General features: G+C 31.9%; 1 pseudogene; it reads right to left on the bottom strand.

Moving 5' to 3' along the window:
- Positions 1 to 27,965, bottom strand: part of LOC143389226 (ephrin type-A receptor 6-like) — a 160,474-nt pseudogene that overhangs the window by 87,556 nt on the left and 44,953 nt on the right.

The raw sequence follows: 27,965 nt of genomic DNA, 5'->3' as shown, positions 1-27,965 counted from the left end.
TAACCACAGACCCACATCCCCAATTTTTTTTTAATATTTACATACAGTGTCTCACTATGTTGCTTAGGGCCTTGCTAAGCTCCTGAGGCTGGCTTTGAATTCACAATCCTCCTGCTCAGCCTCCAGAGGTGCTGGGATTACAGGTATGAGCCACCATGCATAGCTTGTCTCCAACATTGTCTTGGACATCACCATGAAAAGCAAGAGCAAGACGGGACAATGTTGACTGAAACATTGTAGCTGTGAATAGAATCCTCAGAACACCTTCATGTTAACACATGGGAATTTCTAAAATAATAATAAAATATTTAGAGGTGAGATCAAAGTTCCAAAGAGGGTGAGAGCAGTGTCAGACATTCACTAAAGTGCTATTGTTTAGCTAGAACACCTGAAAAAAAATCAAATATGAAAGAGGTTACCTTATTTATAAGATGGCAAATTCTCTGCCTATATTTTTTCAAGCATTAGTTTCTGCCAGAGGTGTATGGAGTAGGCAATTATTGAAACAATAACCTCTTCATATCAGATCTCATGAGTCTATAATGGCCTACAATAAAACACTGCATATATATATATATATATATATATATATAATATATATATATTATATATATATATATAATATATATATATAATATATATATATGTTATATATATATATATATATTTGTGGGGGGCTCAGGGATTGAACTCTGGGGCACTTGATCACTGAGCCACATCCCCAGCCCTATTTTGTATTTTATTTACAGACAACACCCACTTTTGCTGAGGCTGGCTTTGAACCTGCGATCTTCCTGTCTCAGCCTCCAGAGCTGCTGGGATTACAGGTGTGCGCCACTGCGCCTGGCTGCACACACATTTTGAACCAGCATTGTGCTCTTTTCTTACAGACTTTCTTTCTTGGCAATGTGATGAATTTTAAGGAAATGGAAAGGATTTGTGTCTATAAATGCAATAAAGTTTGTTCCATTTCCTGGACCCTTTTCAGAGCCAACTCTTGTCTAATCCCATATCAGAGTTGGAATGAGTAAAATCTGCAAATATCAATGATTCATGCTGACTAAGATATTTTGGCATCCCCTGATTGATTTTTAAATGGGAATGCCTGCTCTCCATTTGGTTTTAACTATTGATAATAACCAGCATATTGTTTTCATGTGTTCTTTTCCTACTGAGCTCTCCACTGACTTTCCACTAACACTCCTTTCCTACCACTTCCTGTGGTGGGTAATACCATGGCAGCTTTTACCTAGCATGCAATTTACCTAGGCTTGCTCTGCATGATATGGTAAGTACCAGCAAGAATTATAAAGGTTTCAGAGACAAGAAAAGGTATCCTGCTATGTTTTGAATGAGGCCAAATTTAGTGAAGGAAACTTAGGTCTCTTATGTACAATAATAATTCTGGCACTTAGAGAAGAAGTATCATGTAGTTTTATTTTGAAACCCAAGAATATAAGTTATAAAATAAATGTTTAAAATATACAACACATAATTTTTCTGTATAAAAAAAGGCCACTCACAAAAAGAATAATATCCTTGGGCTGAAAGAACTTGCAACCTATTTGAGCAAATTACATGGAGAAAACCAATGATGAACAACCAAACATAACCTTCACTAAATGATAATGTGGCATACACTGTATATGCTCCCTAGAGATTGTTTTACTTATCAATTACTTCTTATTGATAAGTAAAAACCTCATGAAAGACACAGACATGAAATTGACTAAATAAGGTTTGAAATATGCATTCCAGAACAGAAACTAAAGGATGCATGCAAACACTGATCAGAATCATTTATATGGAATACACCTGAATTCAGTTAATTGCAAAAACAAACCAACCAACAAACAAACAAAAACTACCTTTGGGTTGCTAGAAGGAGAACATGGGCTCACCTTGATAATAAAGTTTTAATAAAAGTAGAGGCATATAGACTTGATTTAGGCAACAGAAGAACATCACAGTGTTGAACTATGATGAAATGAAGGATGTGGAATAGAACAAATATATAAACAGGCACTGTCACCCAGGATGACTTGATTCCAGCAGCAAGATTTCAGGTACAAAACTAGTTTGAAAAGCCTTGATAAAACTGAAATATCTTATTACTTTTAATTAAAGCATTGCCAATATTTATTTTATTTGCATAAAATAATAATATTAATATATACATGGCTGCCAAGTTCAGTGTCAGACTCATGCCCTAAGTAATTCATCCATATATTGAACTTTTGTGTACATAGCATGGTTAAAACATGATAGGTTTGGTTTAAAGATATAAAGATAGTAAATTTTCTTTCTTTCTTTCTTTTTTAAGTAATCTTATCCTATTACCTAGTCACCTGGAACACTTGGATGCCAGACTCCTAAAATTGTTGCCATCCTTTTCCCTAGACACACTTTTGATGAGTTACCAAGTTTTTCTACTGTTGAAATGTTATCCAAATCTAACTACTATGTTCCTGTTGCATGACTGATCAAATCCTCATAATTTCTCCCTAAGGCATCATATAATAGCTTTTTTCTCTGTTCCCCATATCTTTAGTCTCACATCTTTTCAATCTGTTCTTCACACTGCCATGAAGAGATTTTCAGAGAAAAACAAACAGATTACATTTTATTTTTTCCTTCTTTTAAAACCTTAGTTTTTAATTCACACATAAGATTATACAAATTCATAGGGTACCATGTGATGCTTCAATATGAGCATTCATTGCATAATATTCAAATTATGATAAGTGTATGCATCTACTCTAAAACACTTAATAACCACCTATGATCTCCTGTTCCATATAAAACTCCTCAGCAAGTACATAAGGCCCCACCTACCACTAAGGCTTTATTGGCCACGACTTCAGGTCCCTGATCCCACTGTTTGTCTCACAAATCTTTTATGTTTTTCAGATTTCATGTCCTCATGATCTTACCTTGAATTTTCTGACCATTGTTTAATACTCAGGGCAATTCTTCTAATACTTTAAGGAAAATTCGAATGTTCCTTTTCTTATGAACCCTTCCCCAGATTTCCTAGGAAAGTTCACTGGACCCTGTGTTTCCAAGTATTATGTATGTTCTTTTGTTATAAAACTTTGGGGATAGCTTTATATTATATGTGTGCTTTTTCTCTATTTTTGGCAGTTATCCATCCAGTAGATAGATCATGTCTTGGCACAGAAATTTGAAAGTATTTCTGAAATAAGCAAATGAATTTATCCTGTCACATAAAAGTATTAAATTTATTTATATTTAATAGCTTTATTGAAATGATTTACATACTAGAAAGTTTAATGAACTAATTGTTCAATTAAATATTTGATAGCCATTAGTATATTTACAGAGTTGTATAACCATGCCCAGAAGCTTAATTTTAGAACCTTACCATCATCCCCAAAGAAAATTTTAATCTATTATAATCACTCTTCATTCCCCTCTCCCTATAGCTCTAAACCACCTTTAAATCTAATTTCTATCCCTATAGATTTACCATTGTATACATTTCATATACAGTAATGCTCTATGTAATGATGTTCTGGGCATTGGTTGGCTGTATATAAGACAGTGGTCCTAAGATTATACTGCCTAGTAACAATGCTGTCTTAATTTCTTTGAGTATAATTTATCATCTTCCTACAACCATGAAATTGTCTAATGATACACTTCTCAGAAACATCCTTGTCATTAAACAACATGTGATTGTGAAAGTTCCTAACAAGAGCATCAGATAGAGCAGTGGGTGGAAAAGTCAAACATCTCAACTAATTCTCTGAGAATACAGCTGTCCAAATGGAACATAAGGTCTAAATGAGACTCTCATCCTCAGAAGCTTCTCTTGCCCTTGGTTAACTCTGTTGCTTAAAATTTTCATTATTGAAAACAAGCTTGTTATTTTAAAGGACATATAACTGCACCACCAAGACCTTTAGTTTTCTTGCTCTGTTAAACCCCATAATTTGTCATGACTTGTGCTTCTATAGGATTGTTCAAGGGTTTGGTAACTTCAACTAGTTGTCAAATCAAAAGACAGGGAATGTGGGCTCATTCTTGTGCTCACAAAAGTTGTTTCATTTTATATTTATTTATTCATTTATGGTGCTGGGGATGGAACCCAGGGCCCTACACATGCTAGGCAAGCATTCTAACACCAACCTACACTGCAAGCCCTTGGTGTATCTTTGACATTGACCTCCAGGAGGGAGGCTAGAATCTGATACACATGGGAATATCTGCTTAAATGAATTAGAAATAAATAAGAACTTCAAACGAGCAGTTAGAAGAGACACATAAGGGGGTCTTTTGAATTACTTGCATACCACCAACAAAATAATGATGATACCTAGTCAAATATTTATTATAGCTTATTTGGAAGTCACTGAAAAAGCGTATACTAGACATTCAAACCCACAAAGAATTATGTGGATATAATTTTTATAATTGACTCTATGCTAACAGTGACATTTTAGAAATACCATTCAATATGTCTGAATATTCCTTTGTAATCTAATGTGATTAGACAAGATAGCTACCAAGTTCACTCCTAACTCTAATATGTTCTAATTAATTCATTTTTATTTCCGGGTATCATATATATTTTCTATTTCTATATATCTATTATATATATTTTCCCTGTTCCTGCATTTATGAATAAAGATATTTTCTTCAAAATTTAATATTACAGCTTGAATTGGCAGAAAATAAAGCTATGATAATTAACCCATGCAGTAAAGAATTAAAAATCAGAGATAATATGCCTCAAATACTTTGAAAATATAAATCAAAGCACATGATAAAATGGCTTTGCATTAGCCAATTAATATTAAACTTTATTACTAAACAAATATTTTATTCCATATTGATATCCTATTTGGTAATAGTAAGGATGTTTTACTCATTTATCTTATTTAAATGTCTGGCTATTTAAAAATCTCAATGCTTTCCCCAAAATAATGTTTAGTGAGGGGTTACTATTGGGTACAGAATAGGGAGAAAAAAATACAAGGAATAATGGAAACCATACAGAGATATTTTGGCTCAAATAGCTACAAATAGAAAATAATAAGTAATTCTTGTCATACTACTTTGAGCATGTTCTTAGTAACAATTCACAATGTTTTTAAATAAAGGCAAAATTGCAGCATATGCCCTGGGTTACTTCTTATCTCCTACTTACTAACCCCTGTTGCAGCCACAGCAACAAGACACAGTGCACTGTCTCTGGAGTAGGTTGCACCTGAGTATGAATCTCAGCCTGATAACTCAAGAGCTAATTGATCTGGTTAACTAAGTGATCTAAAATCAGTGGGTAAGCATTAAATAAGATAACTTAAATAACAGGATCCCATAGCACCTTGGTACCTGGAAGCACTGAAAGAATGGCTGCTGTCATTATGACTCCTCTAATTTTTATGGGTACAATAAAAATATATATCATAAGGATTGATCTATTCACTATTATTGGTGTTTACTGGAATTGTTTAGAGAATGTTAATATGATTGCTAGGTGAATGTTTACAACTTTTATTCAATTATGTTTGGAGACAAGAAATTAAAATATAAAGTGAAGCAGATTTTACTTATTATCTTAATTTTCCACTTACTATATTCAGAGCACAGTTTGTATGGCCAAGACAATAGTGTCTATTATCTATGGCATTATACAGTGCCTTTTAACTCTTTATTTAATGAAAATATGCATATACATTGGGGAGACTTTGTCTGTACTTAATATTTTCTGAATAACCAATCTTTAGCCAATCTAAGATATATAAGTCAAGGTACATCAAATAGCGATAACAAAGAACTCCAAAATCTCATTGGTTTACTATGCTGCATGTTTATTTCTTAATTACTCAATAATTCAACATAGTTGGCAGTGGGCTTCTGTTCCTATGATCATTCAGTTATACAGGCTACTTCCATCTTACTTTTCCCCACAGCACAGGGGCTTAGAGTCCTCCACTGGATATTTCTTAGGGTATGAGGAAAAAGATGGCAGAGAGCTTTACAAATTATATAGTAGGGCTTTAATGATCCAAGCCTAGAAGAGGCTTATATTGTTTTATTATTATTTCAGGACCTGTATTAGTCATATGATTCACTCAACCACAAGGTATTCAGGGAAACTGCATCCAGATGGGTGACAAAAAGATACAGAGTATTGTTTCTGACACAACACACTATCAGTAAGAAATACTAATTAAGAAATATATAATCCTTTCGTAAGTGAACATGTTCATAAAAAAGAACGTGAAAATATTTGGAACACAAAAACAAATTATATGCAATATTAAACAGATTTCCAACAAAAGTTAGTTCTTAATTTCCAAGAAAAAGATATGCTTAGGATTCTAAATGATCAAAAAATATTTCCTAATTAAAAATTAAAAGTTGACAGGAAAAAAATATGTTTAAATTTTATGGTCAGCAAAGCATGATGGGAAAGCTGCAGATAGGTCTGCTGAAAATAGATACCCCAACTGTGATTAACAATAAGGAAGCTTAAACTAAGTTAATGAATAAACATGTTGACTTTCAGCTTCAATTCATTGGAATAATTAACTCACATTAACATATCAACAAGCCACTAATCAACAGTCTAAAGTCTCAGGTCACTGACTACATCTACAAATATATTTTAAGAATTTTTTATTATTCCACAGCCTTCTGCAAAATTTCTGTCCATATTTTTTACATGCTTAATTGCACAGAATCTCATAAATTCTTTCTGAAAGTGTTTTGTTAATGTTAATTTTATCATTATGTTAATGAGAATATAATAGAACTGCATTCCAATAGTAATACTGACAGCAGAAGCCACCAATTTGTTAGCAATCATCAAACACAAGCTGAGCCAGCACATTCATCAATGGTGGACAGAACAGCATGGCAATTATATTCTTTTCTTGATAGATTTAGAGAATTGTACTGTTGTAAGTTATAATAAGAATTAGATTATGTTCCAAATAGCCCCTCTTCTTTTGTATATTTATAAAAAATAAATGTATTATCTTTTCCCATCTCCCTACCTTCTTGTCACAAGGTTCCTACAAAACAATCTTAGAGTCCTAACTACTTTTTCATCCTAACTTAGGCAAAGATATTTCATAGAACATACCCTAAGATGTTATAAATCTTGGCCACATGACAGCAACTAATTCACACTCTAAATCTACCTAGACCTCCCTGTTTTAATTTACCTTTTATGTCTTGCTTGGAATCGTTTTGTTTCTCCCATAAATTGTGTTTCCCATCTAGATCAAATACATAAAAAGATTATGTAAAAAAGCAGAGAGATAAAAGAAATCCTAAAAATTAAAACTTAAATTAGCAATTAAGGTTATTACTTCCAATACCAAAAGTACAATGATATTTGAATAATTTGAAATAATCTGATCCAAAAAAAATAAAGTGAATCATTTAACAGTTTTAGAGGTCTGTAATAAACACTTGATGACAGCATGTTTCCAAGGAATCAGATTTGGTTCACCTCCTGGGTCCAGCACTTGCCAGTCCTATGACCTTGGTTTCCTGTGCTGCAGTGTCCTTATACTGACAATGAGAGCATTAATGATGCCACTTCAAAAAGCTGTTTTGAGAACTGTGATTCCAGGTAAGGCACTCAGAAGAATTCTTAGTACACTGTAGAAACTCTGTAACTGTCACTACTGTCTCTTCATCTCGTGGAATTAGGTTTCTAGACTCAAATTCCTACATTTTTTATTCATTTTATATTGTTTTTGGAAAATTTTAATTTAAAAGTAACAGAGAGGTGACACTGGTAATGGTATAACTTATACCCACATCATTATTCACATGCATAGATGTTGATTTAATAAACACTCACTGCTTTAAATTTTCTTTTTGGATATGTTAACTGCATATATTCTGATTTATCTGCTGATTAAAATACCAGAAAAAAATCTTTGCATTAAATTTTGTTAAATTATTACTAAAAAACATTTATTTTACCTATCATGGATAGACTTGATATGACATGTGACACAAAATAGTCACTATGCTTTGGTGCTTGTTATCATCCAATCCTGCAGTGAAGATGTAAATTATCATCAAATAACTATATATTAAAAGTGTCATATGAAGTTTTTAATATTAAAAAGAAAGCAATATTATTTTATTTTCATTGAGATAGTGTTTGAGTTACAACTAACAATCAAACATCTATGATACTTTTTTCAACTTTTTAAATTCAATGCTTTTAATTTAAAACCATTTTTTAAAATTAGTGTTTGTTTTTCACCCCAAAAAAGTAACATTAATTATGTAACTGGTATGTCTTCCTGCTTTCACTATCAAGAAGCAAAATACAGCAAGGATTTCGATGTTGATGGTCATTTAAATAACTCATTACCTTGTTTTCTTTTATGTATCTTTGTCTTTTATTAATGATTTATTGTATGTTATTTTTAAAACTATTTAATTCTCTTTAATATAATACATACATAATTTTAAGCACCTGATACTTATATTTTAAACATTGCTCTAGTTTCCTATACTTTATTTTCTCTATCTTTTCATAACGTAAAAATATTACTGCTTTATTGAGAAGTGTTAAGAAAACATCTCAAAACTGGATTTTTTTTATGAGAATTTGAATATTTATTTAAATGACTATGATTGTATATATTCTAAGGGAACTACAATGAAGAAAAATATTAGGAGATATGAGCAGTAAACTTTTAAGTTACTTATAAAATTTGTTAACAGATGATAAAGATTTTGACTTGTATGCTTCTGTTACTCAGCTTTCCATTACTGTAACAAATATCTGAGATAAAAAGAGAAGAAGTTTCTTTTGGCCAATTTTGGAACTTTCAGTCCATGACCAACTGTAACCTATTTGGGACTATGGCAACATAGTATATCAGGGCATGACTTTGAGGTGAAGGACCCCATTTGCCCCATGGCAGGGTACAAAAGGGAGGAAGGGGAAGGGGTTGGATTCCCATTTTCATCTTCAAGGGCATGTCCCCAATAAGTCTTAATTTGAACACAAAAATTCAAAAAAAAACCCTATGTCCCTGATATTAATTACCAAAATTGTTTTCAATTAAAATTAACATTTGAAATTTTTAAGCCACTTCTAAGTGGTCTGATTATTCTACCCTTAAAAAAAAGTAAGCATCATGCAAGAGGTCAGAGTTTACCAATTATCTTAGCTTTAAGTAAAAAAACAACTGAATATACTGACTTCATTCTTGTGTGTCTCACTAAGAATTTAAATGCCCACGTCAACATAACTCATGACAGATTATATTCTCCTTTTGAGTTATATTTGGTGCTTTAGAAAAATCACAGGCATGAGGTCAAAGGCCAAGCACTCTCAATACTTATGAAGTAAGTAAATCTCATTATTAATCATTACATGAACATATTTTTGTACTGCTATGAAGTACTCATGGATATACATGTACAGAATAATACGCTACTAAACTACTCTAAATATAGCCTTGCTATGAAAAGCCTAGTGTTCAAGTATAGGATGTCTAGGATATATAAGTGTGTGTGTGTATATTTTATGGGAATTTTATTATTTATTTCAATGACTATGATTGTATATATTCTAAGGGAACTACAATGAAGAAAAACATTAGGAGATAAGAGCAGTTAAATTTGAGTTACTTATTATATGTCATTGTTAACAAATGATAAAGATTTTTATTTGTATAGTTTTGTTACTCAGCTTTTTATTACTGTAACAAATATCTAGGATAAAAAAGAGAAAAAGTTTATATATATACATATATATATACACACACATAAATATATATATGTGTGTGTGTGTATATATATATGTATGTAAGTATATGTGTGTGTGTGTGTGTATATATATATATATAAATATATATATATATATATATATATATATATATAATCTCTTTAGTTTAAATTCACACACACATTTTACAAATACATTTTCTTTAAATATTTGGATACATATAAATTTATTAAGACCAAAATTAGAAATAACAGCATTACTAAAATCTGTTCTTTCTAGTTCATAAAGTTTCATTTGCTTTATAATGAGCTTCATATTTTTGCCACTATCCCTGGGATGGGTCTCTCAAGTTCATAGCTCAAGATGCATCATCAGGAGCCTTTACACTCTTGCTCTGAGCCTTATAATGGGAGAAAAGACCAAGAACACAGAGATTCAATAGTATAGTTCCTGGAACAGCAGCATTGATCTCATTTAGGAACTTGTTATAAATGCAATTTTTCAAGCCCCGCAAGACAATAAGAACTTTACAATTATGATACTAATCAGAATGAGCTACACTTGACATTTTCTTCTATTTCTTGTTTACATTTCAATCATCAAAACCTCGAAGAAATAACCAGATTTTAATAACTGAGAAAATGTTAATAACTCAAGATAAATAACTGCTGAGCACTAATATTACTACACTTTGATTTGAAGTTAAAATAATGTGACAACACAATTTTTAAGAGACAATGACAATTGACATTAAATTGTTGCTTGCTTGTTCTTCCATTTAAAAAATGAGAAAATAGTTGTTATGACAGCAACTATAATGAGAATGGAAAGTAATTAAAAGTTACTGTTTACTTTTGATATCATGATCAGAATATTTAATTCCATTCAAGTCAGTATTTTTTTAATGTTTTGAGAATATTTATTGCCAGGGTTCTAATAGCAGAAACTATATAATATGATAATTTTCTCTCATATTTCAGAATTTTTAAATGAAAACAAAAATTGCTATTTAATTTACAAACATGAAACTGAATGCGATATAATAATCAACATGTATAAACAGTAAACATACATTGTAGAACACAGAACAAAAGAAAGTCTGTTGAGAGGCCAAGTCAGTTTGATGCTCAGAGCAGATTCCTTATACTGTGACCAGCGTATGTTTTCTAATGTTGCAAGAGTCTGTGTCATTAAGGGTGATTTGGCCATGACTCAGGCAAGCTCAGAGGGACCCCCTTTGGTGTGCTGTACCTAAAGCTGCACAATTAATGGCTGATAAGAACCACTTACCAATCTGAGAAAAGAAGCTGTTTTTCCTCTGACAACCCCAAGACATGAAAAGGAAATATTTAGTATTACCACTCCTGTAGGAAAAAATGCTCACAAAATTAATGCATAAAACTACATTTGTAATTTTATAAGTTATAAGATTTAGCCATATGGGATAAATGGAATGGTAATATTACACCACCCTAAAAATGATCTTATATATATATGGTCAGAGAAAACAGATTACCATAGAGAGATCACAAAACATAACCCAAAAATTCATATTATATGAGTCCCTAAAATACCTTATGTATATTATTTCAGTAAATTTTCACTCTCCATCATTTAGGTATATTTATTTTTCAATCAGAGACCAGAATTAAGGAAATTCATTATTGAATGTTATATAGTTTACTTAAAGTTATATAGTTTACCAAAAGTTTGTATTTTTTTTCAAATGTAGAGTCATATCTGGGATGCAGCTGTGTAAGCAAGAATTCTATTTATCAGTTCCTATCATCATCCAGATATGTCTATTGGTGAGTTCTTGCCAATAAATAAAGGTGATCATGCCATTTACACTGGGCCTTCTCCATGTTCTCTTACTTTATCCCCCACTGTAGGAGGGAGGCTGAGACCTCTAGGAGGCTAGGACTGTGAGATGGCAGAGGCCTTGGTCTATGAATTCTATTGTGCAGGACAGTAGCTTTGTATCTCTGTTGGTTAAGCCATGGATATATTTGAAATTTTGTTCATGTTAGGATATTGTGCAATTTTAACAATAGAGAAATTAAGTTGTGAAACAGAAAAAAGACCTGTGTGTCTGACTCGATAAGACCAACGGTGGCTCTTGTTATCGTGATATACTTAGATTGATCTTAGTAGAACTGCTGAATATTTCAATGACTTCTTCCATCAAAGAGAAACACTCATTACTGTACAGAGTACTCACAACATTACTAACCAGCTTTTAATATGTCCTGAGCATGTTAGTAATCAATTATTTGATGATAATGATGATAACCAAAATAAAATAATAATAATAGTAATAATAATAATAATAGGAATACTAAGTATATCGACTCACCAACTTTGCAGATATTCTTTTGTCTCTGAGATTTAGTGAAAAAAAGAAAATAAGTTTAAAAATCTATATTTAAGGAAGGATTCAGATACCTCATTTTTGCTCAGGCCTAAGCTTTGTCCTGCAAATGTACAGTTACAGCTTTTCCATGCATTTGGAAATTAAGGAGTGCTGTCCATACATTTACAGAGGTGAAATTGTGACATCCATTTGATTATTAATATTTTGCCTGTAACACTCCTATCCTTACTCCCACTCCAGTATTCTCTCTGATATCTCTACTGCTGGGCACAATGACCAGCACAGAATAAGATCTGATTGATGCACACATTGTTAAATTCACTGAAGGAAAATGATGGTAAAGATCTGTAGAATCAAAGTTTTGTTTTTTACAGAGAAAAGGTTCTATTTATTGTATTTTTAGTTCTTGTGGTGGTGACAATGTAAAATTAAAAGTTAAAACTTGTTAACCAAAAATATATTAAAATTAGAAAGAAAAAAACCCCACCATTTTAATTTAGAATATTTCAGAGCACCAAATTTCTGATCAGTGATTCTGAACCCATCACAATCAAGTAGGTCTTCTCCCAGTCTCAGACAAGACTTAGATGTTCAGGCCACAGATGACCCCATTAACTCAGAAGATATGGTTCTGAAGATAGGGTATTTCTCTTTTTTATGGTTCACTAATAAATTTTAATTTCTTTTAATTTACAAGGTACAGTGAAACATAACCACATTGAGAGTCATCTTGACAAAAACAAAAATATGTAGCCTGTAGAATAACAAATAGGTAACATTTCAATAAGTATATAGTAGGTACTAGCTAAACATACTCTAATCTCCATAATAATCCTTTAACCCAGATTTAGCCTACTTTTACAGAATGGAAAACTGAACCTTAGACAGACTGTGTATATTTCCCAGTGTCACAAGCTGTTAAATGATGACCCTTCATTCAACTCTTTTTCTTGGGAACAGAAATTATGCTCTGAATTCTATGAACTTCCTGTACAACAAAATACAAATAGTTGTTCTGTGTAGTTTGATTATCTCAAATTCTTTGGGTTTTGATAGGACCCTTCCTAAAAACAGTGACAGTATACACATAATTCTATAGGTTTTGCTTTTAAGGTTAGTGATTTTTGGAAGCATAGAAGAATATGTCTAAATATTGATTTCAATTAGTATTGATGGATTTTTATTGGAGTTAATGCATACAGTGCAAAATGGTAAAGACTTCTGAGAGTATGGAATATATTGTAGGGAACATCAATTAAAAATCTCTGCTGTAAATCACTTTATTGTCTGAAAATTGCTCAGGATAGGAAATCATATAGCCCAGTCTTGGGACAGTATTGGTTTGTCCCAGCTTTTCCAGTAAAATGGGAAAAAAGAGTGATGTCTTAATCACAAGGCTTTTGTGAGATAAAATTTAACAATACACTTGAAGTTTGTGGCAAATGACAGTACATGTTAAATACATTGTGTTAAAAATTACTGTAATTATTATTGGTTCCAGCCAGATATTAAAACATCTCTTTTATTCTATTCAACATACATATTTATATTTTTCTTGATCTTGAAAGTATGATTTTTTTTATAATTTCTCTTAGTTTTATTCTCCACATTATCTACAAAAGCAATTTAAGAAGCAAATCTAGAGTCCCTAAGTTCTAGAAATTGTTTTTATTTGTGGTAAATTTGTTTAGCCAATGAGTCCATTATGAATCCCAATTTCAGGCACAGAATGTTTAAAATTGAGGTAATGACTCCATTACCCAAGCTGAAACACAATAATTCAGCTTTATATGTACTATATCAAGGCAAACATGGTAAATAGGTGTTTCCCTTGTGAAATGTAAATAAATTAAACTCTGGTCATATGAGCCAATAAATTAGAATTTGCTTTTTAGTTACTGTAGATTGCCTATCCTTTCCATTTCTTGAATTTCTGAATCTTACATGTGATGTAATTTACACACTTACTGAGCTGAATATATTGCCACACATTATAAATTGAGAGTAGAAAAAAGTCAGAATGTCTAACCGCCCTTTTCTTTATACTGGAATGCCCTTCAGGAGAAAAAAGATGTGAATTTATAGTGTGTTCTACAAGTAAATGTATGAAACATATGAAGCCATAATTCACACACAAAGAAACTACAATATTTCTATTTTTTTCTAATTTCAAAGGTTTTACAGCATTAGCTACAAAATATCCTTATCCAAAATATAACCAAAAAAGATTTAAAAAAAGAAGAAGCTTATTAGATTCTGAAAAATGAAGTAGCAAATAGCTTGTCTCAACTAAATTAAGGTAAGGTCCTTAGTCTGTTTTCTAGAATGAAGGGAATATAGTCATTTTATCAAAAAAAGAAAAAAGGAGGGGGGCCTTGATACGTCTCCATGAAAGGTATGGTATGAGCAGCAATTATAAAATTAAATAGAATTGCAGTAAAATAAATAATATTTAGACTATCAATTGCAGTATGCTACTTATCAATAAAATATACAGCTTAAATTCAATATAATTTATATTGCTCTGTCCCTTACTCAGGAAATGGTGAAAATAAACTCCATGTGTTTTCACTTAAACCAGTATCACATCAGTTTTCCATCAGTTTTTGAAGCTAGGCTGGTTATAAAATTTATGAGTCCTTCAACCCTCTATCTACAGTTTGATGGGTTCACCGAATGCTCTGGAGAAGTCACTTTTCCACTTCTAGAGTTAAGATGGAAGCTGGCCTTAGCTGGAACCATGAAAATAACAACCTCAGAGTTCATTACAATGTATGTTATCCCAGAGTTTGGAGCTACTAATACACAGACACAGAATGAGACTCACATAGATGGTTTGATTTCAATTTGGTTGAAAAATGACAGACTTTTGAGATTCTGGAATTCTCCACATTTTGGGGTGGAGTGGGGTGGGAGAAACACCAAAAGAAAGCTATTTTGTGTGAATTTCAGATTGTTGACATTCCATCATGGGACAAAAAGATTAGAGAAAAACCAAACCTTAGATTGTTAACTGAAATACATTTTAATCTAAAAATATCAATAGTTCTAAAATTGAACTGTGACAAGATCACAGGATATTCAACATCTTATTAAAAAGTTTGTTTCTTAGCTATTTTTTTCCATAATAATTTCTTAGTTGTATGTTTTTCAGACATGTAAGCATTAAGCCTTACACTGAGTCAGTTCTCACTGGTATAAACTCCAGATCATTAGAGTACAAAAACCTCTCTACTCATTGTTAAACACCTAATAGCAAAATTTCCAGAGGGACCACTTTACCACACTAGTCCCCATCCTGGTTTTCTTTGCCCTTTCCTTTTCAAGAGTTAGCAAATAAAACTGCCATAAAAGGAGGTGATAAGGACTTTGCTTCAGTTTCAAAGCCAGTATCTCTAGAGTGCCTTAAGATTAGAAAACATACTGAATGTTAACTCTCTTGTGCTAATCTTGTGGACGATGATGTGTTAAACCACCAGTATAATCCATGTTTTAAATTTCCATAATGTCTAGAGTGTCACACTTAGATGCTGCTTTCAGGTAGGACTTTTTTTTTCATGTGAAATGTTGGGCATTAAATCAGGTGAGTCACTGGTATAGCATTTGTGAGAATCCTGGCATACAGACACTGGGAAGAAATGGTGGGGACTGTCAATCAAAACACAAAGAAATGGGGAAAAGACAGTTCCTTCCCAGGCAGGCTTTAGGATCAAAGTGGGGAATAATCCAGAAGAGCAGAAGGAAGGAAGTGAAGCATAGGCAGAGGGAACAGAAACACCAAACAGGGAATAGATAGTAGGATATATGTGTCGTCAGAGGAGGAAACATGATAAACAAGACTAAGAGAGGAAATAAAATGTGAACTACATGCTAACCATATAGCTGGAATTCAGGCATGCTTCTCCTGAGACCTGACAGCACTGAGGGACAGAACAGCTCCAGGTACCTAGAAACAGGGAATGAGTCCCAGGAAGGGATAGTAACACTAATAGTAATAGTACATGGATAATCATTGTTCAGTCTTTGTCAAAAAAAAAAGAAAAAAGAAAAGAAAGAAAGAAAGAAAAGAACTGATAAGATTTTAATTACCCATAAAAATATAGTGACTGAATTCCAGTACAAATTTGAGTCGCATGAAACTTTAATTTAAATTCTGGGATATCCACATACTAATTTTGTGACCTTCGCAAGTATGAAACATCTCTGAACATTTTTCCCCAACTGAAAAATATTTTAATGGGAAATGAGAGCACAGATATTTTAAAATTACTTTGGATTCATGTAGCACTCAATAAATGAAAGCTATGTAGATAACGATTCCATTGAACATAGGAAGACTCATTAGCAGAGCATCTCTAATACCTTGCCAGCTAAAGCCCTCTGGTCTGAGGAATGAGGAAAGTGGTTACTCAGGCTATGGTTTTCAAAGATGCTCTCACTGAGGAAGCAGCACACTCTACTTCAATATACAGACCCTTAAATGGCAAACGTTTGTTCTACATTGCTCAGACGAAAAACAACTTACACATTTTCATTTTCAGTTGTATAAGTCAATGAAAGATGGTTTTGAGTACCCATCTGTCTGGTTCATTGGCTCCTCAAAGTTAAAAATTAGCTCTGGCTTTTTCAGTCCAGAAATCTTGAGGGAAAAAAACAGCTCTCAGTCCAATAGAGATTCTCATTATTCAACTCTGATGAACATGTTAACTCTTTTGTGTTAAGCAATTGGAGCTTTGCTGTTATTCCTAAGCTACCAAACTTGAAGTTCAGTCTTCAGATATCCACCCCCTCCAGAAGTCCACTCCCACCCATCAAAGGCTCTTCTCGTACCTGTGGAAGTATAATAGAACAGAGGAGACTCCACAAAGAACCTGCCACACAATGCTCCTTAGTTCCCAGGTCCAAAATAATCTTTGCTTTTCTGTCAACTCCGGTTTTTCTTTCTTCCCACAGTCTAGGCATCCTAGCTTAACTTCTGTCTGGCAGGGGCAGTGCCTAGACAGAAGACAAGGCTGCTTTTTGGCATGCCTATAATAAGAAAACCAAACCAAACTATATTAAACATGATTTTCAAGTATTCCAAAAGAAATGAATTCTATACTTCCACTAATAGTTGCCTTCTATTTAATTACTCAAAGTTATTTAAATGATATGCAATTCAGTGAGTGGAAGAATTCTTAAAGACTTATCATAATATTATTAAAATTATAGACTAGTAAATTCTTTAGATATTTAAATATATGCTTACTTAAAATTTATTCTAAAATTAATAAAATACTCTTCATGACAAAATATTAAGCTTTTTCTCAATAGTATACATTTATTCAAAGATTATTATTTAAGAATATATTTAAACATTTAGAATGTTCAAAATGTTAAACACTAAAATGTAACCAAATGAAAGTTAGAAAATAACTGTCAACATGTCTGTAAACATGGATGCTTGTGTATGTGTGAATATATTTATATCTTCTATATTGTATCTAATTTAATAGTATGTCTTCTAAGTGTATCAATGAAAAGTAGTAAAATAAATGTTGTAAAACAGCATTAAAAACTAGATATGCCACATAAAGGTATTTAATATGTGTTACTTTAAAATTCTCTATTTTAGAAAATCAATGAGTTTCAAAATTATTTTTTATTAAGGTCTACGCAAGTAAACTATAATGTGAGACATCCTGGCTCAGCACATATCTAAACTATAACTGAATGTAAATACTGAAGTAGAGGATTCTTTTGTTATACTCAAAAGTTTTAAATTTTAGCATGAAGACAATATTGTAACACAAGATTTTACCAAAACTATCACACAATGGTTTTGCAATTCATCCAATCATTTCTGGAGAAAATTAATATAAATTAATTTATAATGGCATATAAACAGTTCCCAAGTGAGAATATTCAATTTTACCTCACCAATTTTAAAGAAAACACTTCTCAATTTATTGCATTGTGATCAGAAAAACATTCTCAGGCTGGCTACCTCAAAAGAGACAAAAAGGGTTTTAAGAAGTAAAAAATACAACCAAGGCTAAATTTTGTTTCTGAGGCCTAAAAGAAATTAGTGGAAATTAAAAAAAAATCAATTGTATTAATCTAGTTTATCTGAGTATTTATAATAAATACATTGGATAAAATTCATAAGTCTTGAAAGGAAGGGAAAAGCCTGTGAAATACATGAGGCAAGGCTATAAACAAACTTATGTGAGATCTAACTCACAGACAGTGTATGCCACAGAGCACTGGATTGTCTTCAGTATCCCAAGTGACTTAACCAGTATCCCAAGTGACTTGCTTAAGGTTATACTCGCCTTTTCATCAGCAAATCACTGTGCATAAGCATATGGGCCACGTGCCCTGTCACTTTGTTTATAGCACAATTACTTCAAGTTTGATACAAATTTTATGACTCAGTTTGTCAAAGTTCTTCAACCCCATCACTCAAACCATGATTCTCTGAAAATAAAAGGTAAAGTTGGCAAGAAAAGGACATATATTTCCTAAGGCTGAGTTAACCCAATGATGTTTAAAGATAGCATTAAGCTTTCATATTACAGCTGCACATATAACCTGTGTAAACTGCCTTCTGGTGGAAGAAACACTTCTTTATAAAATTTTGATTTACTAGATGGAGAGTAAGTCAAGTATAGGAGCAAATTAAAAGTTGTTATTGGAAGTTACTTCAAAGTACAATATTTTGAAGCAACCATGCATCTTCTGATCTTAAAACGTTCTCATGGTAAGCTGGAAGTAATCATAGAACTTCAAAGTGCTGAAAGTATTTCTATATAATTAGTAAAACCATAGAAGAAATATGTTGCTAAGGATTCAAAGACTTTTCTTATGTTAATATTAAGAATCTTAAGTAGTTTCTGTAATGTTTAGATAAATAAAGGTTTGAAGAACTAAAGTGTGATAAAAAAAATATTTCTAGCTGGTTGTGGTAGCACACACCTCTAATTCCAGTGTCTCTGGAGGCTGAGGCAGGAAGATTGATTGTGAGTTCAAAGCCAGCCTCCCAGCAACTTAGTGAGGCCCTAAGCAATACAGTGAGAATAAATAAAATATTTTTAAAAAACGGTTGGGGATGTGGCTCAGCGTTTAAGTGCCCCTGGGTTAAATCCCTAGTACAAAAAAAAAATCTACATTTATTATATTATTGTCAAATTTAGATATTGCTGCTACCATTGAGTACACAAAACAGCATCAGACACTACAGTGCTATTAGTATCTATTGAACAAGGCCCATGCCCTAGAACTTATGAACTACTGAAAGAAGATTTAAAAGTAAATGATAATATTGTATGTAAATACAGTAATTTCATCGACACATTAAGAAACCAGATCTTAAGATAAACTGAAAGAATTTACAATTAAAAGAAGAAGACAACAAGCCAGTGCATGCCTGTAATCCCAGTGGCTCAGGAGGCTGAGGCAGGAGGATTACAAGGCAGCCTCAGCAACTTTGCAAGGCCCTAAGCAATTCAGTGAGACTCTTCTCTAAATAAAATACAAAAAAAGGGTTGGCTGGGTATATGGCTCAGTGGATAAGCATCCCTGAGTTCAATCTCTATTAAAAAAAAAGCACTTGGAAGACTAGTTAAGTGTGAAAATAACACCCTCAAAATATGCGAAACAAGAATAAAGAAGAAAAAATTATATTATTGGAACTAACTGTAATCAGGTGGAAAGGATTTTTGATTGGATGAGGAGTGTACCAAAGGCAGAGAATTCTTTATGGAAGAGCATTTCTAGTGTATAGTGAAACATCATTAGAAGAATCTGTGTTACTGCAGCTTAGTAGGTGCGTGCATTTGTATTGCACAAGTACTGTATAGTAGCCTGGACAAAGTCAAGGGTATTTGGCTTCATCTGATATTTTTGTTGTGAATGACACAAGTTTAGAAACTGGTGGTTTGTACTTTGTAAATAAATGAGATTTTGTTTCTGTGAAATTTCTCAATGTCAATGGATGAAAGGGAGGATAAATTTGCCTTCACGGCAATTAAAGATTTGTTTTTCACTATTATAAGGTCTTTCCTGTTCCTTCCTTCCTTCCTTCCTTCCTCTCTCTCTCTCTCTCTCTCTCTCTCTCTCTCTCTCTCTCTCTCTCTGTATGTGTGTGTGTGCATGCACAAACACACACACACACACACACACACACACACACACACACACACACACACACATACACTCCTTTGAGAAATGAAGAGCATCATTCCTATCCAAACCTTTAAGGAAGCATTTTAACAATCTAACCTGACTCTGCCAAGGATTTTTATAGATTTTATACCTGCTCACAAATATGGCACATATACATGCAATTTCTTTTTGAAGCAAATGTACATTAATATTATTAATGTTTGTTATGTTACTTGTATTTTTGTTTTGTTTTTAGTTTTGCTTAAACATCATGGACAGAATTCAACCTCAGATTTATTTTATTCTTTTTAATGACTAAAAAGATTTGTATATACAGAATAATCTTATCTACCCCACTTTTCTATTGACAGATATTTAGAATTTTTATTATTAAACTATTACAAATTATAAATATGTAGTTATCTTTGTTTTTATATATTTAAAAATTTGTGTAAGTATGTGCTATGTTAATTTCTAAAAGTGTAAAGCTCGAAATTTATATTTAAAGAATGAATTTAAATAATGGTAAACATTAATTTGTAGCATAGATCAGGAAGAAGGAAAAAGATTTGAAAGAGAGAAGACTTGGGAATCATGAACATAAATATAGACTGACAAAGACACTATAGAAAATGGTAGGTAGCAGTAGAAAGGTAAACAGTGAATTAGAAATCATGGTATGCTGTATATCAGAAGTTTTATAGAATTGGTGTAAACAAATAGCAATGTTATAAGCACATGAAGAACTGTCTGAGAAGCAACTACCAAAATGGGTCAAAACTTACAATTAGTTAATGATCTTCAATTATTAAAAGCAAACAGTCTCCATTCTTGGAAAAAAAGGAAATACTGGAGTCAATCGTGAGAGTATTGTGACACTTGAGAATGGTTTTGTAAAATACTCAACAAGATGTCCCTGAAATCCAGGCAGAAAGAGAAATAAAAGTAGAATTATGTTTCCAAAAATTTCAAGGTAATGACAGGAAGAGTGGATTTAAGGAAGCATCTACCTTAACAACAACAACAACAAAAATTATTGTAATAACTTGAACACAAGATAATTGTTAAAGCTTTTTTTAACAATTATTAAACTAAAATAAGTTAAACTAATTATTTAACAATTATTAAACTAACTAGATGAGGTTAAATATTGTACTCTTTCGTCTGAGTTGAAGAAAGGATATTAAACTGGAATAAACAAACTTAGAAATTGAAAGATATTTTACTATTTATCATTAAGCCAAGCATTTTCTAATTCAAGTATTTGTAGCATAAGAAGAAAAATCTATGAGAAATTCTGAAGTGTGTTAAATTTTATCAGACGGTTCTCAAAATACAGTTACAGGAGTGTATGAACTTTAATACTGAAATGCATTCTTAATCATAAGAAAAATAATTTGGTCAATACTGAATATATTAAATGGTGACAGTCACAGTTTTGGCTTATAAAAAAAAAAAAAAAAACAAGCCTGCTGAACTGATTGTGCCCAGGCCAGACATGAGAGTAGATTTCACAGGTAGTATTATAGGTATTGCATGCATGATCACCTATTACGGATGTCCAGCAGATCCTAAACAAAATCATAACATGAGTAACAGAATGTTATGCTAATGTGAAAGGCAATAAATTAATTTTCCTAAAATTGCACATCCATTTTCTAAATAAAAGCTGTAAAAGGACAGTCTACAGGGAAAGATATAATATGACTGAAAAAAACAGGGTAAAAATTAGGCACAACTGACATAATGATCTGGAAAACAATTCTGAAACCCATTAAAAGCAATTGCATTTAATGAGCATTTTTATTTTAGTACAAGGTATCAATAAAAAAGCATTTGATTATACATAATATGTATATGATAGAAAAATAAAATAAATGAGGAGCTATTTGTCATAATTTTCTGCTTTCCATGTGTATAAATTTCCATATTTTTATTCATATTTTTGTAATAGTGTGTTGTATTTCTCAAATATTAAAAATAACCTGCTCATTTTTGAAAACTAGAAAACAAGAATGTATAAAATGTGAAGTAAATCATAATCATTAAGAGGTTTAAGTACTCTCACTGTAAAATGATAAATATATGAGGTGATGCATTTGTTAATTAGGTTAATTTATTCATTCCATAATGTATACTTTCCAAAACATCATATTGTGCATAAATATATATACTTTTTAACTGTCAAAAAACCCCAGCATTGTATTGGCACATACATAAAACTGGCACACAGACCAATGGAACAAAAGAGCCCAGAAATGAACCCACACATCTATACCCAACAGATTTTCAATAAAGACACTCAGGACACACACGGGGAAAAGAACTCTTTAAAAATAAATATGCTTGGAGAATTTGATCTCCCACATGCAGAAGAAAGAATGAAACAAAACCTTTATCTCTCACCATATTCACACATCAACTTAAAATGGATTAAAGACTTAAATGTAATTCCTGAAATGATAAAATCAGTAAAGGAGAACAAGGGAAAGTCTCCATGATATTGGTCTGGGCAAGGAGTTTTTTGATAAGGCCTCCAATGCACAGACAACAAAAGCAAAAGTAGACAAACAGGATTATAACAAATCTTCTGCACAGAAAAGGAAATAATCAGCAGAGTAAAGAGACACCCTAGAGGAGATAACATCTGCCAATTGTAATCTGATAAGGGGTTAATAATATCCAGAATATATAAGCAACACAAACTATTCAATAGCAACATAATGAATAATGTTAATAAAGATCTAAATGATATTTGTAAAAAGAAAATAAAAATATAAATGCCAAAAAATGCTCAACATCAGTAATCATTAGGCAAATACAAAATAAAAACCACAATGACATATCATCTCCTTCTAGTTACAATGGTTATTAATATAAAAACAAGATAAATGTTGATAAAAGTGAAATCTAACATAATGTTGGTAGGGATGTAAAGAAGTATAACATATATGGAAACTAATATATATGTTCCTCAAAAAATTAACCATCAAGCTACCATATGATACAGCAAGCACTATCACTGGGCATATCTCCAAAGAAAATGAAATCAATATGTTGAAGAGATATCGGCAACCTCATGTTTATAGCAGCACTGTTTACAAAAACAAGGTAAAGAATTCTCCTAAGTATCTATTAAAAAGTAAATGGATAAATAAATATGATATATGTGATGTTATCTCTCTCTCTCTCTCTCTCTCTCTCTCTTTCTCTCTCTCTCTCTCTCTCACACACACACACACACACACACACACACACTACAATGGAATATAAGTGAGCCACAAAAAATGAAACTCTGTCATTTGCAACAACATGGATGAACCTGAATGACATCTTATTAAATAAAATAAGGCAGACACAGAAAGAAAACTACCACGTGACCACACACATCTACAGAAAATACAGAAGTTGCCTTCACAAAAGCACAGAACAACAGTGAGTACTACTATTGGCAGGTAGGCAGAAGAGGTTGGTCAATGAGTTTCAAATTACTGTTAGGGGGGTACCAGGGATTGAACTCAGAAGCACTTGATCACTGAGCCACATCCCCATTCCTATTTTGTGTTTTATTAGAGACAGGGTCTTGATGAGTTGCTTAGCGCCTCACCATTGTTGAGGCTGGCTTTGAACTGGAAATCCTCCTGTCTCAGCATCTAGAGTCCTGGGATTACAGGCATGCTTCACCATGCCTGGCAAGTTTTATGTTTTAATTGATTTTTTGTTCATGATTTTAAGGCAAATTTTTAAAAATTATTTCAAATTGATAAATAAAAGCTGTTTCTTAAAATTTCTTTTATCAAGATATAAAGAGTATTTTCTAATGTTTTTTTTTAAATCATTTTAATAGATGTATGAAAATTTGATTCATTATGGCATATCAGAAGGTTGATAAACAATCTCATATGTGGACATGGAGGCTATTGTTTCTTTCCCTTGTTATATATTATAATAGACAAAATTATAACCTGTATGGGTAGGTATAGTCTTAGAAAAGAAGTGGAATCACAAGGTATATATGCATGGACTTAAAGATTGCATGCTATACTAGCAAATTCTGTCCTGAAATGGTTATTTTAATGTATCACACTTAAAGTGTGTCAGTTTCAATGCACCCTGGCCATAAAAAAGTGCACACTCATTTGTTAAATATGTGTTAGTTTGATAGGGAAAAAATAGCTTTCATACCCAATAGTAACCTATTTTTGATTACAGTGATTTGAACATTTCTATTATATAGTTTTTAGTTTGTTGTGTGTATGGTGCTAGGGATTTAACCCAGGGTCTTGTGCAAGCAAGGCAAGCTCTCTACCAACTGAGCTATATCCACAGCCCCTGTTTTTATTTTTAATGTTTATTTGAAATGCCTGTGTTTGGCCTTTGTTTGGTTTTTCGATTGGGAGGGTAGTATTTTAAATATAATTTATAAAAGTTCTTTACGTTTTAAAATGTTTAACTTTTTGTATAGAATATTTTAAGTTAATTTTATTTTTCTTATACTCTTTGGAAGATATTTTAAAATTTTCATTCACTTGTGCCTAATTTCAATATTTCAATCATTCTGCATTAATGTTTTTTAAACTCCTGATTTTAACAAAAATATTTGACATTTTGCTTCTTACACATACTTTAGTGGTAATTAGCCCAAATATTTTATTTCTATATATGATAGAGCCATCTTACTGAGTAAAAGAGACGTGAACAAAGCTAGAGAAAAACTTTTAATAAAAACTGTAGGCACATAACTATATCCAAACACTTCCAGAATTTGAAAAAGAGTGGGTCATTATTTTTTTTTTTTAAAGTCTTTTTCTTAGATTATGGTCTAAATACAACTATGAAAATATATAAGCACATGTCTATGCATTCTAAGTGTTCAAACTAAGCTTACTTATTAAAATATTGGAATATGTGACTTCTAATTATACAGTTTTCCTTATATTCATATCAATATGAACATTATATTTACTTTTACATGACCAAAAATTCAAATAGGCAAAGCCAACATAGGTGTGAAATATCATATGTGTCATAGACATGTATGCTTTATGTATAAATACTGCACATTCTTAAATTGACACTTTGGGATTATATAGTTTTAGAATTATTTTTTTTCCTCTCTGCTTCATCTGGTTATCTGTATTTCAATTTGTGAAGTGCCAAGAAGTCATCGACAGTGTTTCTTCATATCCTGTAATTTCTATTCTTATCATTATTGCACATTTTATACATTCCTAAATTTAGGTTCCTCATGCACTCTCTTTGAACATTCTCTTAAAGATTCCTCTTGCAGAAATAGTTACAGAAAATGCTAATTATGTGATATAAGTAGTTTTGGAGAGTTGTCAGGGATTAGGGGAGGAAAATTACTTATTTCTGGAGTAAGTTTTGTTTGGAAAATAGTCTCTTAAGGAAGAAAACACCAATATGTGAAATGGCTGCCATACCTTGAATAATTCCTTCCTTCACAACCCCAAGCTAACACCTGAGGTACAGTTATAATTTCCAGTACCACAGAGTTTGCCATACATTGTACAACCACATCTGGGAAGGTCACATTATTTCAATAATTGCATAGTTAACAGACACTCATTGAAAGGCTATAACATGTTATAAAATATGGCTCATGATAAGCACTGGTCAATTAATTAATTTAATGATTGTAATGAAAGTAAAGGGGAAACAATCTCAATTGCTATCATGGTGTCTTGTAAAGCACATTTTTCATAATGATAACTATTAAGTTAAAATTTGTTAATGTTTATGCAGGAATGGAAAATTTAAGTTAGAGTGTCATAGATATTCTAAAAGCTAAACATCACAGTGCCTTTCACAATGTGATGCAGCGGCTGCAAGCCCCATTAATAAATCAAATTATCATGGTAGTAAAAACAACCCACAAAAGTCGAGGGTCAAATGAAAAAAACTAGAAAAAAAATTGAGCATATGTCATCTAAATACCCAGATTTTCTAACATACTTGTCAATATTAATCTTTTTTATTAAATAAGAAAATGAATAAATAAGCAAAAACATGAAAATGTAAATGTGTCATACTCCTGTTAAAATTCTCCTCTGGCCTTCCTTTTTCAGTTCTATATAATTTAATTCAAAATTCCCAGAATTGTTTCTTTCCCCCATACACCATTAACAAAATTCCAGCATTTTGCCTGAAGCTATGGGCTGTCCTAATCCCTGAGGAAAGAGATACCAGAAAAAAAAAAAGAAGTTCCACTTTTTTTCTCTACAATTTTAGAAAGTAGAGAGTATTGTACATTATAAAATTTATTCTGGTAATATCACATGTTGAGAACCTTCCCAAAGTTGTCAACTGTTCTCTCCATTACATTATGGAGACGTGTATGAGAATACATAATTCTGTCCTGCTTTCCAACTTTAAACAACATGTGGATGTCTCATTTGAAACAAGTAGTCTAGATTCATAGAGTTCAGAGAACAAAGCTATAGGTGTAAAATGCAGAGAGTAAATTCTATGTTTGGTCCTCCACTTTATTGTTTTCATTATTTGTTGATTTAGTAACCACATTTATTTCTATTTCTTCACGGTGTAAAGAAAAATCAAAGCTGCTTTTTCACTTATGTGTAAAATAAAAATAAATCCAAAGATACTATAGGACTCATTATTAAAAGGAAACATTTAAGAATCTTTATTTCACTTTAAATGGCAGTGTGCATGTGGGTGAGTGCGCATGCGCACGCGCACGCACGCACGCATGCACACACACACACACACAGACACACACTCCATAAATAACCTAAAATATCTCAAGACCAAGCTTACTCATATATTTAAAAATTAAAACACTGTTAATTAAGTCACTATTTTAACATTAACAGATCATCTAAAAATATTTGATAGTATTCAAGGATTGCTTAGATTATGGGAAAACATACAGTATCCTACCCTACTAGGGAAGGGTGTGAACTGCTCTCAAATTTTTAAAAGAAAGTTGGAAATATGTAAAAAAAATATGAAGTGTAAGCTCCCATTAACATACCAATTTTAATTTCATTGACATTTTACATATTAAATCAAATAAGTACCACAAATACACAATGTTAGGTACACTGACTTTCTGCTTGCAATAGACCAGAAAAGAAAAGAGACAATCTAAATGCCATGAGAGGACAGAGAGGAAGAATGGCAAAACAAGTAGTGTCACCTTTGTGAAATACAACACAGAAAAGGATCAGTTTAAAATGTATGTGGTTATAGTATTCTTCAATTTGCATAAGATAGCATATATTGTTCACATATCAACAGAAAGTTTTAATCAGGAGTAGCAAATGAATAGAGGGTACAGTGAGATGATTCATAAATTTAAAAAATATATTGCCAATAAACATGTTGAAAACATGATTTTTCTAAATTAATTTAGAATAAATTAATTCTTTTTGAAAATAGCATACATTTTGTTTTAATAATTTAAAGTTCTAAAAAAAGAGAGAAATATTCATCCCTAAACAACTTAAAAACAGCAGTAATCTTTCCTATATAACATATATACATAGATTATTTCCCAAAGGTTATTAAAAGCCTTAATTTTTGCATATGATTTAGGATTATATGAGATGGAAGTGTCACATTATTACAATATATCTGATTTGATTGTTTCAGTTTTGTTTTATAAAAAGGATGCATTACTAATATTTTCTTTTCCTTTTTTTTGAGAGAGAGAGAGAGAGAGAG

Source organism: Callospermophilus lateralis, unplaced genomic scaffold (genome assembly GCF_048772815.1).
Source record: "Callospermophilus lateralis isolate mCalLat2 unplaced genomic scaffold, mCalLat2.hap1 Scaffold_609, whole genome shotgun sequence".
In the NCBI taxonomy this organism is placed as follows: domain Eukaryota; kingdom Metazoa; phylum Chordata; class Mammalia; order Rodentia; family Sciuridae; genus Callospermophilus; species Callospermophilus lateralis.
The sequence above is the reverse complement of the archived record's forward strand: the minus strand, read 5'-3'. Positions and strand labels throughout refer to the sequence as shown.